The sequence below is a fragment of the Micromys minutus genome, assembly GCF_963924665.1.
Source record: "Micromys minutus genome assembly, chromosome: 14".
Taxonomy (NCBI): Eukaryota; Metazoa; Chordata; class Mammalia; order Rodentia; family Muridae; genus Micromys; species Micromys minutus.
The window spans coordinates 38351230-38368192 of record NC_137983.1 but is presented as its reverse complement, the minus strand read 5'-3'; positions in this window follow the sequence as shown (position 1 = coordinate 38368192).

The following is a 16963-nucleotide window of genomic DNA, read 5'->3' as shown; positions in this document are numbered from 1 at the left end:
GAATGTTAATCCTTTTGTAGAAGAAAATAGGCTCAGTGTACTTAGGGGTTTGTCACAGTCAGCACATAGGACTGATCTAGAAACACACACACACACACATACACACACACAAACCACAAACTGAGTGTTCCTTTATTTACTCCTACTTTGTTGGTTTCTGTTGAGTCTTTGCCAGAAATGCAGCTTTTCTTTTCCCCATGATCAGAAGGAAGCCCTGGACACCAGCTGGACTTTAAGACAGTGTTTCATTGATAGCGTAGCAATCATTCATCATTGTGGATTCCCCCTTTTATCTCCTCTAGCTCCCTCAGTTGTCTATAAAGCATCTGAGATAGTCAATGTATGACTACCGACTTTAAACAAGAGCACACCCCAAAAGTATCAACAATTCAACTCAAAGGGTGTGGAGCAAGAGGCAGCTGCATCTGCGTCTCTCATGGATACAGAGAGGCATCCGACTTATGCATACAGTTCACCAAACCTAATATAAACTATCCTCTCTTCCTGGGAATAATGGAGCCAGATTTACCCTTTGAACAGAATGCTAAACCTACAAGAAAACATTTGTCTCATCCCAATTGCTTTACACACGTAATGCATACATGCATTAACCAGCATTGAGCCGAGAATTCGTTATTTTGCAACACTATAGAACAGTAATGCCTGGGGCATCCTGAGGTATTTAGAATTCAAGATGTCTTCTTTCTAGTTTTTCAGTCATTCCCTTCTCCTGCTCCTTCAGTTACTAAATGTTAGGCTGCTAAGCATCATTGCTCCAGACTTCCGATTTCATCTCCTAGAGATGGAAAAGAATGAGTCAATCACGTTGGGATAGCTGCTAAACAGTGAAAAATGTTCTGATAAGGAAATTAGAGAAACAATAATCTGAAGGTGGCATCCGGATAAAAATGTGCTCTGTGGGTTGGGTTCAGTGCCCCAGGGCACCAGAGGCTTTATTTTTATCTTTGTTGAAATAGTTTCAAATTCATGGACAAATTGCAAGCATCTCCCTATGTCCTCTGACTTTGCACTAACTCTGGCTAGTATCCCAAATGGGTTTACGAGGCACAGTGTCCCAGGGTTACTGGTAAGGAACACAACCATTACAAAGACTTTTTAGTATGTTATACATTTAGTCTATGTATATATGGTATATACAATACATCTTACAAATAAATACCTTATTCTATCTCATTTTATCTTTTCTATTTATACACTATCCTCTTTCTTTGGTAGAATTTATCTAGTATTCTTTATTCCCACCATTAAGCTCTGCTGATTTGAAAGTTAAAGTCTAAATCTAAGTGGCATTTTTACTCTTTCTGAACAAGACAAGGATTTTCATTTCTGGCTTTTGTTCTGAACTTGTTTTTGATTTGGGATTTTGCTACGTAGCCACAGCTGGCTTCCAATGCATAATCCTTTTGCCTCTGCTTTCAAAAAGGCTGCCTTTCCAGATGTACCAGGCTAGGCCCCATTGTTTTAAGCAGGCAAAAGAATACACAAGGCTTAGTATGTCTTTTATTATTACTGTTAGCATTCTGTCTAAGCTCCACCCCACAGTTACCTGGCAACAGCCAGGTATGCCTGACACTATAAAAGCGGTGCTCCCCGCCCCCCCCCCCCCACACACTCACAGATCCATGGGTCCTTGCCACTTATGGATGACGTCACCACTGGGTTTGGAGGCAAAAGCTGGTTCCTGATACCAACAATGACTATTATTTATGATTATAAGAAATTTGCATACAACATAAACACTCTTACACGTGGCACATGACACACACAGTTGAAAGCGGAAGTAGATGCTGCAACCGTCACTGTATTAAAGAGCAGTCTTCTGCCTCCTTTCCCGGCTTCTCACCACCCAGCAGAAGACATACTGATGAACTATGGGTGTCCTTCTCATATTTATTTAGTAGCCTATCTCTCCACATGATCATATTGCTCTTTCTTGATTTTTCACTTGTAAACCCTGTTAATTTCTCACCTTACACTGAGCTTTTAGAAGCAAGGATGGGAACTGGAGAGATAGCCCAGTGGTTAAAGCACTTACTGCTCTCTGGTAGAGGGTAGGAGTTCAGTCCCTGGCACTCACAATCAATGAATCAGGACCTCCTGTATGTCCAGCTCCAGGTGACCCCTCTCATAACTTCCATAGATAAAGGCATGCACAGGGACACAAACAAACATACATACATACATACATACATACATATATACATACATGCACCAAAAAAATGAAAATAAGCATTTTTTAAAAAAGATAAAACCTGAGGATTTGCTTTTGTTTTGTCTGCAAGCTGGACCAGGCAGATGGCTGAGTGAGTAAAAGCACTTGCAAGCAAGCCTGACTATGTGAGTTTGGTCCTGGTAGAAGGAGGGAACTGAGACCACAGACCTCCGCCAGCCTTCACTTAAGCACTGTGGCACCGTTACACACCTTACACACATCATCATCTCTAGTTTTTATTCTATACGTGTGGGTGTTTTGTCTGCATGTATGTCTCTGTACCATAGGCATACAGTGCTCACAGTGGTCAGAAAAATTGTAGTCAGGTTTGTTTGCCCAGAAGAGAGAGTCATATCCTTTGGAGATATGGACTACCAATGGTTGGTAGCTGCCTTTTGGTGCTGTGCATGAAACCCAGGTCTTCTGTGAGAGAAGCAGTTTCCCTTCATTGCTCCAGCTCAAATAAAATAAAATCTGAAAGTAAGTGCAAGCAGGAACTATGAACTGTTGTCTCCGAATCAGCAAGCCGGGATGAAATCTTCCCACCCCAAGTTGTTTATTCAGGTAGTTGGTCACAGCAATGGGAAAGTCTGACTAACATGCTCTATTTTTAGAATGACACGAGGTGCTCAAATATCCCCCGGCTTTGCCCCAGTCGAGATGTCCTCTTCAGAGGAGATGCTGTGTGGGAAGGAGGAGTGCTGATGGGAAGGCTCAGGGTGTAACTTGAGCTGACTTCCAGTCATTCTCTTGCTTAATCTCAGGGGTGTCCTGGGTGGCCATTTCTCTGGCCTTTTGGATGTTCTGTGGAGAGAATCAAATTGCAAATGTGTCCAAATTGACTTGCCTCCTGCTTTTTAGTATCCAACGGTTTTTGTTACCATTAAGAGCGTTTCTGGTACTGTTCATCTGGCAAGTCTTAGGTTTTATTCTGTTTCCATCTAGACTCATTTTTTGTAGTGTTTTGGAAAGAAGTAGCATAAAAATGCTTATTTTTAATCTACTATCTTTGAGCATGCCAGCTGTTTTTTTAAACATATGAAAGCGATTGCTATTCTAATTTTTACACTCAATATTTATTTAAATTTACCAGCTTCGTTAAACAATCTTTTTGCATACTGTTGCTTCTTTTTTCTGTTACTTTCCTCTGAGGTTCCTCCCCCCCCCCCCCCCACTTATTTAGGAGTTCTTTTTGGAAGAGACTATTAGTAGAAATTTTCAAAGTGTTTGGGTGTCTTTATAAAAAAAATTATAATTTTCCTTGACTTGTAAATGACATTTTGCCTGAATTTAGAAAATTTGGGTTCCCAATTAAGTTACTTCAGAACATGAAAGATATCATCTCATTGTCTTTTAGCACTGATTTTGCTGAGCAGTTTTTTTCCACTTTTTTTTAAATGAAATCTGCTTTCTCTCTTCCTTGACTTTTTCTTCTTAGTTCTTATAGAATTCTGCCTCCCAGATGTCATCAGGCAAAAAAAAAAAAAAAAAAAAAAAAAAAAAAAAAAATCATGGAATCAGAAGGCTCAGTTTATTCCTTGCTCAGTGCCAGCAAACACTAACGTGGCTGACAATGTGCCCAAAACAGTAGTCAGGGCCGAACTTACTGAGACTCTCAAATTTGGTTCTAGTGGATTGATGCAAGTACTTGATTAGAATCCAGAGGTCTTCATGATAGAATGGTGTAAGTTTTGTGGAAAGGTAAGGTAAGGACATTCAAAGAGACATAAGGTGTGAAGAAATGTGTTGGAGAGTTACTGGGTCTTTGTTCCTAAACTAAACGATGAAGCTATAGGGAAGTGTTACCTTCCTGGCCAAGCCTCTGGCTTGTGAAGTCATGCTACAGGGGATGGACTGTGGATGCACAGGAAGCTGAAGAGAAAGCAGCTTTGAGCTCTCTTGTTCCCGTCAGATTAGTTTTTACCTGAACTAAGGACAAACAGTTAATATTCAGGTCGCCCCAGTTTGAATATACTAGGCCCAGGGAGTGGTACTATGTGAAGGTATGACCTTGTTGGAGTAGGTGTGTCCCTATGGGTGTGGGCTGTAAGGCTCTTCATTCTAGCTGCCTGGAAGCAGCATTTTGCTAGCAACCTTCAAATGAAGGTGTAGAACTCTCAGCTCCTCCTGTACCATGCCTGCCTGGAAGCTGCCGTGTTCCCACTTAGATGATAATGGACAAAACCTCAGAACCTGTAAGCCAGCCCCAATTAAATGTTGTCCTTATAAGACTTGTCTTGGTCATGAGGTCTGTTCACAGCAGTAAAACCCTAACTAAAACAAGGGTCACACATACAGATCTTTGCTGCTAGTTGAGCTATCACAGTCATTTATCAAGTTCCCAGAGCCTGGCTTATGGGCACAGAGAAGTAATGCCAACTACACAGTTGGCTGGTGCAAGTTCAAGGCTACCTGGGCTACAAGGTAAGCTTGAGCCTAGTGTGGGCAATTTCATTAGCCCCAGGGCTCAAAAATAAGCATTTTTTAAAACCAGGAGAGAAGCTGAGGATATAGCTCAGTAGTAGAGCACTTGTCTAGCATACATGAGCCCCCACTGAGGCATCTCTCCAGCCCCTGATGCTAGAGTTGTGTGGCTTTACCATCTGCACATTGCAATGCAGACAAATACTACAAAAGAAACATGTTTATGGCTGCAGTCCACCTCTTACATAGAAATCAAGTACATTGAAACTAAATCAAAGCCTAGGTCGTCTTGCTAATCTGAACAGTCTACAAAACCAAATTCCGTGTTCCTAGCTGACTTATCTGATTTTCTATGTCTTTATTTACCTCTCAGATCTCTTTCTGAGTGTTTTCTAGAAGTCTGCAAGAATGTGAGCTCATAGTCTTCCCTTTGAAAAGGATCTCTTGAGAAGGAGAGGACATTAAACCCAAGGTATTGCATGCTATAGCACTCTGCCCAAGTCCCTGCCCCCTCCCAAAGGAGAGTTCCACAACTTGTGGGCGTGAGCTAACTAGGCTACTGCCTCCTAGGGATTCTTTACCACCCAGAACTCTTAAAAAGCATTTGAAGAAGACAAAAAGAAAGCCATAATTCTCCTCAAGTAAGATAGGGAGTCTTGGTTTGTTTTTTTTGTTTGTTTGTTTGTTTGTTTGTTTGTTTGTTTTGTTTTGTTTTTTGAGTTTCTTTGTGTAGACTAGGCTGTCCACCTCTGCCTCCCAAGTGCTAGGATTAAAGCCCTCTGCCACTATCTGAGTAAGATAGAAATTTTAAAACAGAGTGAAGGCTCACTTTCTCTTGTACTTGACTTAAATCATCTAGTGATCTCTTTCCCATAGCAAAGAAAGCAAGAGGCCAAAACTCTTCTGAAAATGGTAACAGATTATATACATAGTATGTTCGTGTTCAAGTTAAGGGGAATGGTCACTAATTTTGGAAATTTTTTTTTGTATCATAAATTCAATAAATACAATGACTGTGGGACTTTTGGCCAGAAGTTCCACACAGATCTCTGGCCAGAGATGGGAGTGGCTTCTGCTGCCTCCTCTGCTGGGTCGGGCTGGGTGCGTGGATTAAGGCGAGCAGGGAAAGGGGAATCAGTTCCACTGCTTCCGCTGTTGGGTCCATCTTGCCCCAATTTCTGCCACTGCCACAAGGCACCGGACCAGACTAAACCGAGCCAGCTAAAGGCTCTAGCATGGTGTGCAAGAAGCTTCAGGGGAGAAAATCTCTTCCCAAGTGGCGGTGTTAACTGCTCTTAAAGGTTCCCAGATGATGGAATGATTCTTGCACACCCCCTTTTCTCTTGAGCAAACACCCCATATATACAGTTTTTAAATGGTTTTTAAATGGTTCGGAGTCTGACAACAGGCCAACTTCCTATTGGCTTGGCCTGAAGGCTTGGGAAGACGTTCCTTACATATTTGGGGGTGGTCCTGCTTCTGCCTGGAGCTTACATGACCTGTGGTCACCTCTTACCTGTGGAGAAGGGACGTGGGGCCTGACTGAGCCGACCTCACCTGAGAAGGAGAAACATGGAGCATGGCTGATGCCCCAAGGGGCAGTGCGGTGCTTATGGCAGCGTGAAGATTCCTGATTCTCGGGAGACTAGGAAGCTTCCTACTGTCTTACTTATTGTTCCCGGGACTTCACTTACCTGGACCGAGAACCAGGGTGTCCTTAACCACCCACCAGCCCCCAAATGACCACGAGAAATCAGTGGTTGGTCAGTATATGAAGTTGGATGATGCTGAAGGCATAAAGAATCCCTGGAGGGCTACCAGTCTTCAGTCTACATGGGAAGGCTATACAGTTTGGGTCAGTAAAAGATGACAGCAGGGCGGGGAAGGGTGGTGGTGGTGTCAGTTTCCGGAACAAGGTAGATGAACTCACTCAAAGGCCAGCAGATAAAAACCAAAACAGTTCCCTGTGCAGCTTCCCACTAGCTGGGCTGAAGCAGGAAGGTGGAGTCCACATTTAGGGTGGGTCTTCCCATTTTAATTAAAGTATCGAGAAAATTCCTCACAGACATGCCCAGGGGCTAACCTGATGCTGGCCATTTCCCACTGCTGTACCCAGGGCCTATCCTGATCTAGGCTATCATCTCTCACAGCTGTGCCCAGGGGCTTGCCTCTTCTCAGACGGACAATCTGCATTAACCGTCACACCTGCCATTACAGTGTCACTGTGGCATTAATGCGAATGTGCTTGTTGTGTTGTTCATCACAGCTTCAAGGCTATTGGGCAGCTACTTCTAAAAGAAGAGGTTTCCAGAATCATACAGTTGTTGTTTAGAAAGATCCTGTAGAAAGGCTACTTTTACCTATTGATGAAAGACTGAGTACAGTCACAGAAGTCTCATAAAACATTTTGTCCTCTAGTAAGACTCAAAGTGAGTCTTAACTACCAGGAGACCCCCAAGTGAGACATGAGAAAGGAGTTAGATGCAAACGCAAGAGGTTTATTTTTCCAGCACTTCAGGGCCAACCCCCAATCAGTCCCTTGTGTGACTAGAAGGTAACCCTGAATGGCTGTAACAAGCATTTTTTATACTTTTTAGGGGTACAGGTTACATCAGCAAGGTTATAGAATAAATGTATTGGCTAAGCATATTAACCTTTAAATTTACTGCCTAACAAGCATATAACATGAATTCAAACTCTATCTGGGACCAGAGGGTCAGGTGACTATCAGTCAGTACATTCTGCAGTTCTCAAGAATGTTCCTGCTCTTCCTGAGAACTGTGAGTGGAGAATGGAACTTGGCCTCGCCTTGACCTGAGGCAGTGAGTGTAAAGCAGGCAAAAGCCCTTAGGGTCCTTCATTCTCCCCCCCCCCCTCTAAAATTTATTTATTTATTTTATGTGTGTGAGTACACTGTTATTCTCAGGAGAGCATTGGATCCCATTACAGATGGTTGTGAGCCACGATGTGGTCACTGGGATTTGAACTCAGGACCTCTGGAAGAGCAGTCAGTGTTCTTAACCACTGAGCCATCTCTTTAGCCCCTTCACTCTCACATTGAAAGAGGAACGTCTAGGCTTAGAGGTGGTAATTCTAGACCTGTGTGCCAGCCAATTATTAACTCATGCTCAAAGTCAGTAAGCCATAGCAGTGGTTATCTTATTATTAAAACCAACACCACAGGTCATAGAAGCTAGAGTCTCAAAGAATGTTGCTGCTTTGAATTTCATACTTCTGAATATTAGACACTGAGTACCTAAGTATTACAGGCTCTGAAAAGATCTTTAATATGAGTCCCAATAAAAATGAGTGTCCCTGACACTGGAAAGAAGGGTTGTAATTTCCCATATTAGAAACACCATTTCAAGCAAGCTTTTTTTTTTTCCCCTCTGAAAATTTCTCTCTATTCTGTGTAGATTCTCTAAAGCTTTTGACACCAGCTCTCAGCTAAGAGTGAGATAAGAGCTTAAAGTCAGCTATAAGGACTTTTCCTTATTGAAGGAGCAGTTTAATTTTAAGAGCAATTGATCTTTGAGGGTTTCTGTCCATACAGGAGGGAAAGGGAACAAGATTAGAAACCAGGACAGATGAAATCTGAAGAATACAGGATGCAGGACAATGGTAGTAAAATAAAGACCAGTCTCTGCTTGGACGGGGGTTCTAAGAGAAGGGGTGTCTGGGAGCAGAGAACACAAACAGACTTGAAGTCAAACCATGGGTCCAAGATGGAGGCCTTGTTCTGCTCAAGATAGCTTTCCAGATTGCTTTCACTGGACATCTCCAGACCACTCTCTCCATTTTCTACTGGGGACAGTTCTCCAAATATTTCTCTCTTGCTGTTCTAAAAAAAAAAAAAAAAAAAAAAAAAAAAAAAAAAAAAAAATTCTCTCCATAGCTCTTCTCTAGCATATCATAAACCCAGTCTTTATTTTACATATTAATTCAGTCATTTAATCCAGGTTCCCTTTTGATTATCCTATAAATTAGCATCACATGGCCCAATCCTTTGATTCTTAGGAGACAAAAAATCCTATTTTTGTTTGTTTGTTTTAACTTTTGTTTAATTCTTGCAAAAGAATTCAGAGGTCTGGCTGCCTCTGTAAAGCACAGATAAACTAGCTGGGTGGGACCCAGCCCTGAAATTACCATTTCTACCAGGCACGTCCCAGGCCCACCCTGAACTCAGGAATCTGTGTACCTTTGTAAGCATAAAAGGATCTCTTGTGATCATCACTCCCTAAATCTCTTCATCTTCTCCCTCAGCATCTTTCTGACTGTTCTTTCCATGCTGATTCACAACCACTGTCATCACCGTTGCCATCATCACCACCACCACATTGTCATCATTGTCCTCAGCAGCATCATTTCAGTTCCAGGGTTCCAGGGAATCCAGTCACAGTAGCTCTACCCTGGTGGCTTTATAATCACTTCTTAAAGGCCCTACCTCTGCATATCATAATGGAATTGTTTCCTCTCCTTTTGGCCTCCACTGGCACCAGGAATGAACATTGTATACAAACATCCATAAAGGCAAAACATATACATACACATACACAACGTTAGACTAATTCTAGAGGCTAGTGAAACAGCTCAGTGAACACTTGCTGCTCTTGTAGACAATCAAGGTTTACTTTCTAGGATGCACTTAATACCCAGGGCCCAGAGCACACATAGTGTACATACAAACATGCAGTCGAAGCAGTCATATGCACACACATACAACACAAACACACACACACACACACACAAATTTGTTCTGTTTTGGTTTTTTTTTTTTTTTTTTTTTTTTTTTTTTTTTTTTTTTTTTTGAGACATAGTCTTTCTACATAGTCCTGGCTGTACTGGAACTCACTGTATAGATTAGACCAGCCTCAAACTCACGGAGAACCATCTGCCTGTGCTTCTTAGGTACTGGGATTGAATAACTATCACACCTGGGTTGTTCAAACAAGTAATTCCTTTTAAAAATCTAGTTCTATAAGCAACCAGGTTCTCTCTTTTTTTTTTATTGTTTAGTTTATGTATTTACATTTCAAATGTTATCCCATTTTGTGGTTTCCCCTCTACAAACCCCTCTCCCATTCCCCCTTCTCCAACCCACCCACTCCCAACTCACCACCTCACTGCCCTGGTGTCCCCCTGCACTGAAGCATTGAGCCTTCACAGGACCAAGGGCCTCTCCTCCCATTGATGCCAGACAATGCAACCGGGTTCTCTTAAAGGAGAAAAATATAATTAGTGCATTTAGGGAGCTCAGTGCCGAGTCAGGGTCCAGCATTGTGTGAGACTCCACAGTCAGCTGTAAAGCCCTCCAGGGGCCACGATGAAGTGCTGTTTCCAGGTCAGCTCAAACTCTTCATCTTAACCTAATCTCATCGGTGATGGCTCCAAGATTACCAGATACAAAATTTCAGCTATAACATCACAATCTGTAACTAAACTAAAATTGAATTTAGTGCATAAGTAAATATTAAGTGTATTGGTCAGCAGCTTTCTCTTGCTATAATAAAATACCAGAGGATGGGGGTAGGGGCATATTTGAGGTTGAGAAATTTCTTAGTGGTTAAGATAACTGGCTGCTCTTCCAGAAAGGTACTGAGTTCAATTCCCAGTAACCACGCTGTGGCTCACAACCACCTGTAATGAGATCTGAAGTCCTCTTCTGTTGTGGAAGCATATTTGCAAATAAATCACTCAAATACACAAGCAAATAAATCATAAAAAAGTAAGATTTCTTCTTGTGCACAATTCTGGAAGTGGATTCGAACACCATGCCACAGGCCCTCCTTTGGTAAGGAGGCCCTGTTGGCTGCATAGCATCATGTTAGAAAATGTATATCTCTGTTTCTGTATCCCTCCCTTTTTCTTTAGAAAGCCTCCAGAATCCAGTCACGGTAGCCCTACCCTGGTGGCCTTATAACCACATCTTAAAGGCCCTACTTCTAAATACCATAGTGGGACTATGTTTTCTCGCTCTTCCATTAACATAACACTTGGGGACTAGAATTTGTCTCTGGGTTAGAAGGGAGGCTAAGTTCACTTTAGCCATACCACAAGGTCTCTCAAGAACAGTGAAGTCACATTTGTTGAACTGGAAGCTTCATGGTTACTCTGTGTGCAATCTTGATCCAACCAAAAGGGCTGAGATACAAGTCAAGAATCTGTGAGAGGGGCTCGAGAGATGGCTCAATGGTTAAGAGCACTGACTGCTCTTCCAGAGGTCCTGAGTTCAAATCCCAGCAACTACATGGTGGCTCACAACCATCTGTGATAAAATAGCCAGGTGGGGATCCTGAAATGATGTGTATCGGGTAGTCTCTAACTTGCAGCTTCCTAACACTGCCAGGTCTTTCGATGTGTTCTTAACATGAAAAGCAAAATGATTTGGGGCTTGTACCCTCTTCCTTGCGAGCCTCCTGGGATGGAAATGTTATGCTGTGTGACTGGATGGCTAGGGTGTCAGTGGCTGACCTCCCTGGAAGGAGACTGTTCAAATCCTTATCCTCGCTGTTCTGGAGTCTTATGAAGAAACTTCTGGATGTGATCTGATCAAGGTCTTGGTGGCTGTCCTGTTAGCAAAGCCAGGTTTCCCTAGAGCGAGGGGATAGATGTATCCCCTCTCTCTTGTGCTGTGTATTTCTCTCACTCTGTCTCCCTCTCTATCTGTCTCTCCTCTCTCACTCTGTCTCCCTCTCTATCTGTCTCTGTCTCTTCCCTCCTTTCTCTCTGAGCTTCTTCACTATTAACATAATTTATTGCAACACTTCTCAACCTTCCTAATGCTTCGACCCTTTAATCCAGTTCCTTCTGTTGTGATGACCTCCAACTATAAAATCATTTTGTTGCTACTTCATAACTGTAATTGTGCTACTGTTATAAATTATAATGTAGATTTCTGATATTTCTGACCATCTTAGGTGACCCCTGTGAAAAGTTGGTCCACCCCCCCCCCAGGGGTCACAACCCACAAGTTGAGAACTGCTGGCTAATTGCTGTGTCTGAGATATTTCCTGCCTTTTGATTACTTAATTGGCAGAAAAAGCCAAGGCCTCTTGGTGGTGACACACATCCAAACAAAAATAAAAAGATTCATAGCATATTGAAGTCCTATACAGAAATGAGATATAATAGAAATCCCAAGTCGATTATATTTTATGTGTGTATATGCACATATTTTTTTTCAAGCATGTATGACTCATTTGTAGAATTTGGCTTCATTCGAAGCTATAAGGCAGCCTCAAACCATTTCATAACACTCACGATTAAAACTGACTACAGAATGTGGGCTGAATTTTGGGATTGTAGTTCAGAGAAATCAGAATCAGAGTTCTTAACTGGAAGCAGGGATATCTGGAAGACGCATAATAAATAGACTACTTTTTGGGTACAGACTAATAGGTAATTTTTTAAAACTTAAAGTTTCTCTCTCTCTCTCTCTCTCTCTCTCTCTCTCTCTCTCTCTCTCTCTCTCTCACACACACACACACACACACACACACACACACACACACATACACATACCATTAAGAATTAAGAATTACAATTGTATGCCAAAGTTTCAAGCTTCCCCTATTCCTAGGCCTGTGGCCAAAATAATAATAATTGGAAACTTGTCATTATTTAAACTTTAACTTTTGACTTATTATACTTCAGAGCTCTGAGCTCTGAGGTTAGCTACCTGCATTTTCCTGTGAAGCTCTAATGATGAATGACATGGGCAAAGCTGCCAGGCAGTGGCCAGAAAGAACCAAGTTAACCCTTAACTCAGTAGTTCCAATAGCTTTCTGCTTCTGCACATTACACACAATGACTCTCCTAAGAATTCCAGTATTCTGACTTAGTTTTACTACTACATAACTGTATGCATTCTACACTTTCTTATCCAGGAACCACTCTCAAATGTGCAAAACTTATTTCATGACTTCAATAACATTCTTTTCTTTCTTGGGGTCCCAATGTAATGTAAGATCATTACACAAAGGAACACCTAGTTTCACTGAACTCACCAGAGCAGAAGGAGATAGAAATAGGAAAGTCAGATGTAATAGAATAATTATGCACACCAAGGCCAACTGAAAAGCAGTCACACACAAATGAAATCTATACAGCCATTGTCCAGGGCTAAGGTTAGGAGACGGGAACAACTGTTTTTTACAAAGAGCTGCAGTGGGCTACTGCGATGCCTCCATCCCGGCCTACTGCAGGCAGTCCCTTATTTCAGATGGTGGGTCCCCTGAAAGGGTGTGTCCTCTGCTTCTCGGGGTCCCAGACACCAAACATTTTTATAAGGAGCTAGCTGCCTAAGGCTTTTGAGATGTCTAGATCCCAGCCTACTGCTGGAAGTCTCTGTCATGATATGCTGTCCCCAACAGGACCGGGTTCCCAAATGGGGTAGTCTCTAGATGGCCTTTTCTTCAGTCTCTGCTCCACACATTGTCTCTATATTTGTTCTTGTGAATATTTTTGTACCCCCTTCAAAGAAAGACTGAAGCATCCATACTTTGGACTTCCTTCTTCGTGAGCTTCATGTGATCTGTGAATTGTATCTTGGGTAATCTGAGCTTTGGGCAATACCTACTTATCAGTAAGTGCATAACGTGTGTTTTTCTGTGATTAGGTTACCTAACTCAGGATGATATTTTCTAGTTCCATCCATTTGCCTAAAATTTCATGAAGTCATTGTTTTTAATAGCTGAATTATATTGTGTAAATGTACCACATTTTCTGTATTCATTCCTCTATTGAAGGATATCTGGGTTTTTTTTTTCCAGCTTCTAGCTATTATAAATAAGACTTCTATGAACATAGTGGAGCATGTGTCCTTGTTATATGTTAGAGCATCTTTTGGGTATATGCCCAGGAGTGAAATAGCTGGATTCTCAGGTAGTACTATGTCCAGTTTTCTGAGGAACCTCCAGACTGATTGTTCCAGAGTGGTTGTACCAGTTTCAATTCCACCAACAATGAAGGAATGTTCTTTCTCCACATCCTTGCCAGTTTTTATTTTAGCCATTCTGACTGGTGTGAGGTGGAATCTCAAAGTTGTTTTGATTTGCAATTCCCTGATGACTAAGGATGCTGAATGTTCCTTTAGGTGCTTCTCAGCCATTTGTTATTCCTCAATTGAGAATCCTTTGTTTAACTCTGTCCCCCAAATTTTAATAGGGTTATTTGATTCTCTGGAGACTAAGTTCTTGAGTACTCTCTATATATTAGATATTAGCCTTCTATCAGATATAGGATTGACAAGACCTTTTCCCAGTTTGTTGGTTGCCATTTTGTCCTTTGCCTTACAGAAGCTTGACAGTTTTATTAGGTACCATTTGTTGATTCTTGGTATTAGAACATAAGCCATTGATGGTCTGTTCAGGAAATTGTTCCCAGTTCCCATGTGTTGAAGGCTCTTCCCCACTTCCTCTTCTATTAGTTTCAGTATATCTGGTTTTATGTGGAGGCACTGATCCACTCGGACTTGAGCTTTATACAGGGTGATAAAAATGGATTGCATTCTTTTGCATGCTGATGGTCAGTTGAACCAGCACCATTTGTTGAAGAGGCTGTCATTTTTCCACTGGATGGATTTAGCTCCTTTGTCAAAGATGAAGTGACCATAGATCAGTGTGTGGGTTCATTTCTGGGTTTTCAATTCTGTTCCATTGATCTACCTGCCTGCCTCTGTACCAATACTTATACAGTTTTTTTTATCACTATTGCTCTGTAATACAGCTTGAGGTCAGGGATGGTGATTCCCCCAGAAGTTCTTTTATTTTTGAGAGTAGTTGTCACTATCCTGGGTTTTTTGTTATTCCAAATGAAATTGCAAATTGCTCTCTCTAACTCTATGAAGAATTGAGTTGGAATTTTGATGGGGATTGCATTGAGTCTGTACATTGGTTTTGGCAAGATGGCCATTTTTACTATATTAATCTTTCCAATCCATGAACATGGGAGATCTTTCCATCTTCTGAGATCTTTTTCAATTTCTTTCTTCAGAGATTTGAAGTTCTTGTCATACAGATCTTTCACTAGCTTGGTTAGAGTCACACCAAGATATTTTCTATTATTTTGACTATTATGAAGGGTGTTGTTTCCCTAATTTTGTTCTTAGCCTGTTTATCCTTTGAATAGAGGAAAGCTACTGATTTGTTTGAGTTAATTTTATATCCAGCCACTTTGCTGAAGTTGTTTATCTGCTGTAAAAGTTCTCTTGTGGAATTTTTGGGGTCACTTAAGTATAGTATCATATCATCTGCAAATAGTGACATTTTGACTTCTTCCTTTCCAATTTATATCCATTTAACCTCCTGTTGCTGTCTAATTGCTCTAACCAGATTATTCTATTGCTTTTATTATGTTTAGGTATGGGCCTTGGATTTCTGTTCTTTCCAAGACTTTTAACATGAAGGGGTGTTAAATTTTGCCAAATACTTTCTCAGCATCTAGTGAGATGATCATATAGTTTTTTTCCTTTGAGTTTGTTTATATGAAATTGTTTAGTGAGATGATCATATAGTTTTTTTCTTTGAATTTGTTTATATTGAATTTGTTTACACTGATGGATGGTATATTGAACCATCCCTGCATCCCTGGAATGAAGCCTACTTGATTTTGATGGATGATCATTTTGATGTGTTCTTGGAATCAGTTTTCGAGAATTTGGAAGACTGACTTCCAGACAGCTAGGATGAGCGTCTTATAACCCATACCCACAGTGACACACCTACTCCAACAAGGCCACACCTACTCCAAATAGTGCCACTCCCTGGGACAAGCATATTCAAACCATGACAAATATCTAAGCCTCCGGATTCCACCTCCTGGTGCCATCACTCCTGGCTGAGCCAACAGCAGCCCCTACCCCTTTTTCAATAGCCTCAATTTCACTTCTATTCTGTTTGTATGTTCATTCATCACCTCCCCTACAAGCAGCAGGGACTTAAGCACACTAAACCTAGGTCCTTAAATATATAGGAACTAAGGAACTCATGAATATGGCTGATCCAGAAAAGCATTACCCCACCCCCATTGGTTCTTCTAATACCAAAGTGTAGCTTTGAAGAAGATGTTTGTGGTTTTGGAACTGTGTTCTGGCACCAACTATCTGTGAATGGGTTACTGAGTACAGTAAATGTCAATCTCCTGGAGTGTTCACTGAGCATTAACAAAATCTTAAAATGGGGGGGGGATGGAAGGAGCTGATGCCTGTGGAGCCCAAAGAACTGACATATGACTCATGCCCTTTCTCTTCCCTAATCCCATCTTCTCCAGCATCTTTCCTCAAGTACGCCCCCGTCCCACCCCCATTTCCTTTCTCCTCTCCACTCTGTGTACAGTTCGGTGTTACCTGCGAGCATCACAGACTGTCTAATTAGACAACCATCAACCCATCTTGGTTGACTCATGAAAATCATGAGTCATGGACCTGAGATGCCAGCCCATGAAGAGCTTCTCTGGTGACTTAGAACCCCTGATCCCAGATTATCTGTAATGCAAGTTAAAGCATAATTTAGAGAAAATGTGCTTCAAAATTAGGTGCATCGGTGAAACAGAAATCTTGTAAAACAAAGAAATAAAAAAACGGGTCGGCGGGGGGGGGGGGTGCCCAGAGGGAGCTGAGCATGGTGGTACACCACTTGTAATTCCAGCTTTTAGAAGGATGGACTGGAAGCTTGAAGGTTTCTGGGGCATCCTAAGCTAAAAAGCAAGAGCCTGTATAAGAACAATAGAAAAAAAATGAGAACATCTTTATTTGCAACATTGTCTCTGCCTATTACCCTCTAACTTCCTATGAAGCCAAAAGACGTCTGAATGCTTGGGTTACATGTATGCCAGCCAAACAGTCTCCTACTTGAGCTACATCCATAGATCTTCTGAGTTTTTTGTTTTGTTTTGTTTTCTTGTTTCCTTTTGTTTTTAAGGCAAGGTCTGGTGTAGCTCAGGCCGATGTCAAAATCACGACGTGACTGAGGCTGGCCTTGAACTCCTCTTGATCTTGTCTCCGTCTACCAAAGTGCCCTTTCACAACTTCTTTCATGATAATTGTTGGAGGGTTTTCCTAGAAGATCTAATAATCAAAATCTCAGACTTCTTAGGTCAATTATTTCAGACAATGAGGAATTCTTCCCTAGGGAAAGTGCCATGCTGAAAAGGAATGAGGAGAGATGGAGAGAGTTGAAATGGAAGCCTGCTTCCTTTGGAGAGGAAAAGGCCAGTGGGTAAACCGACTGCTGGGCCAGCAGGCAGCCTATGGAGGCGCTTGACAATCTTCAACACTGGGGTAGTTGGTACTCTGGCTCATGATGCTTC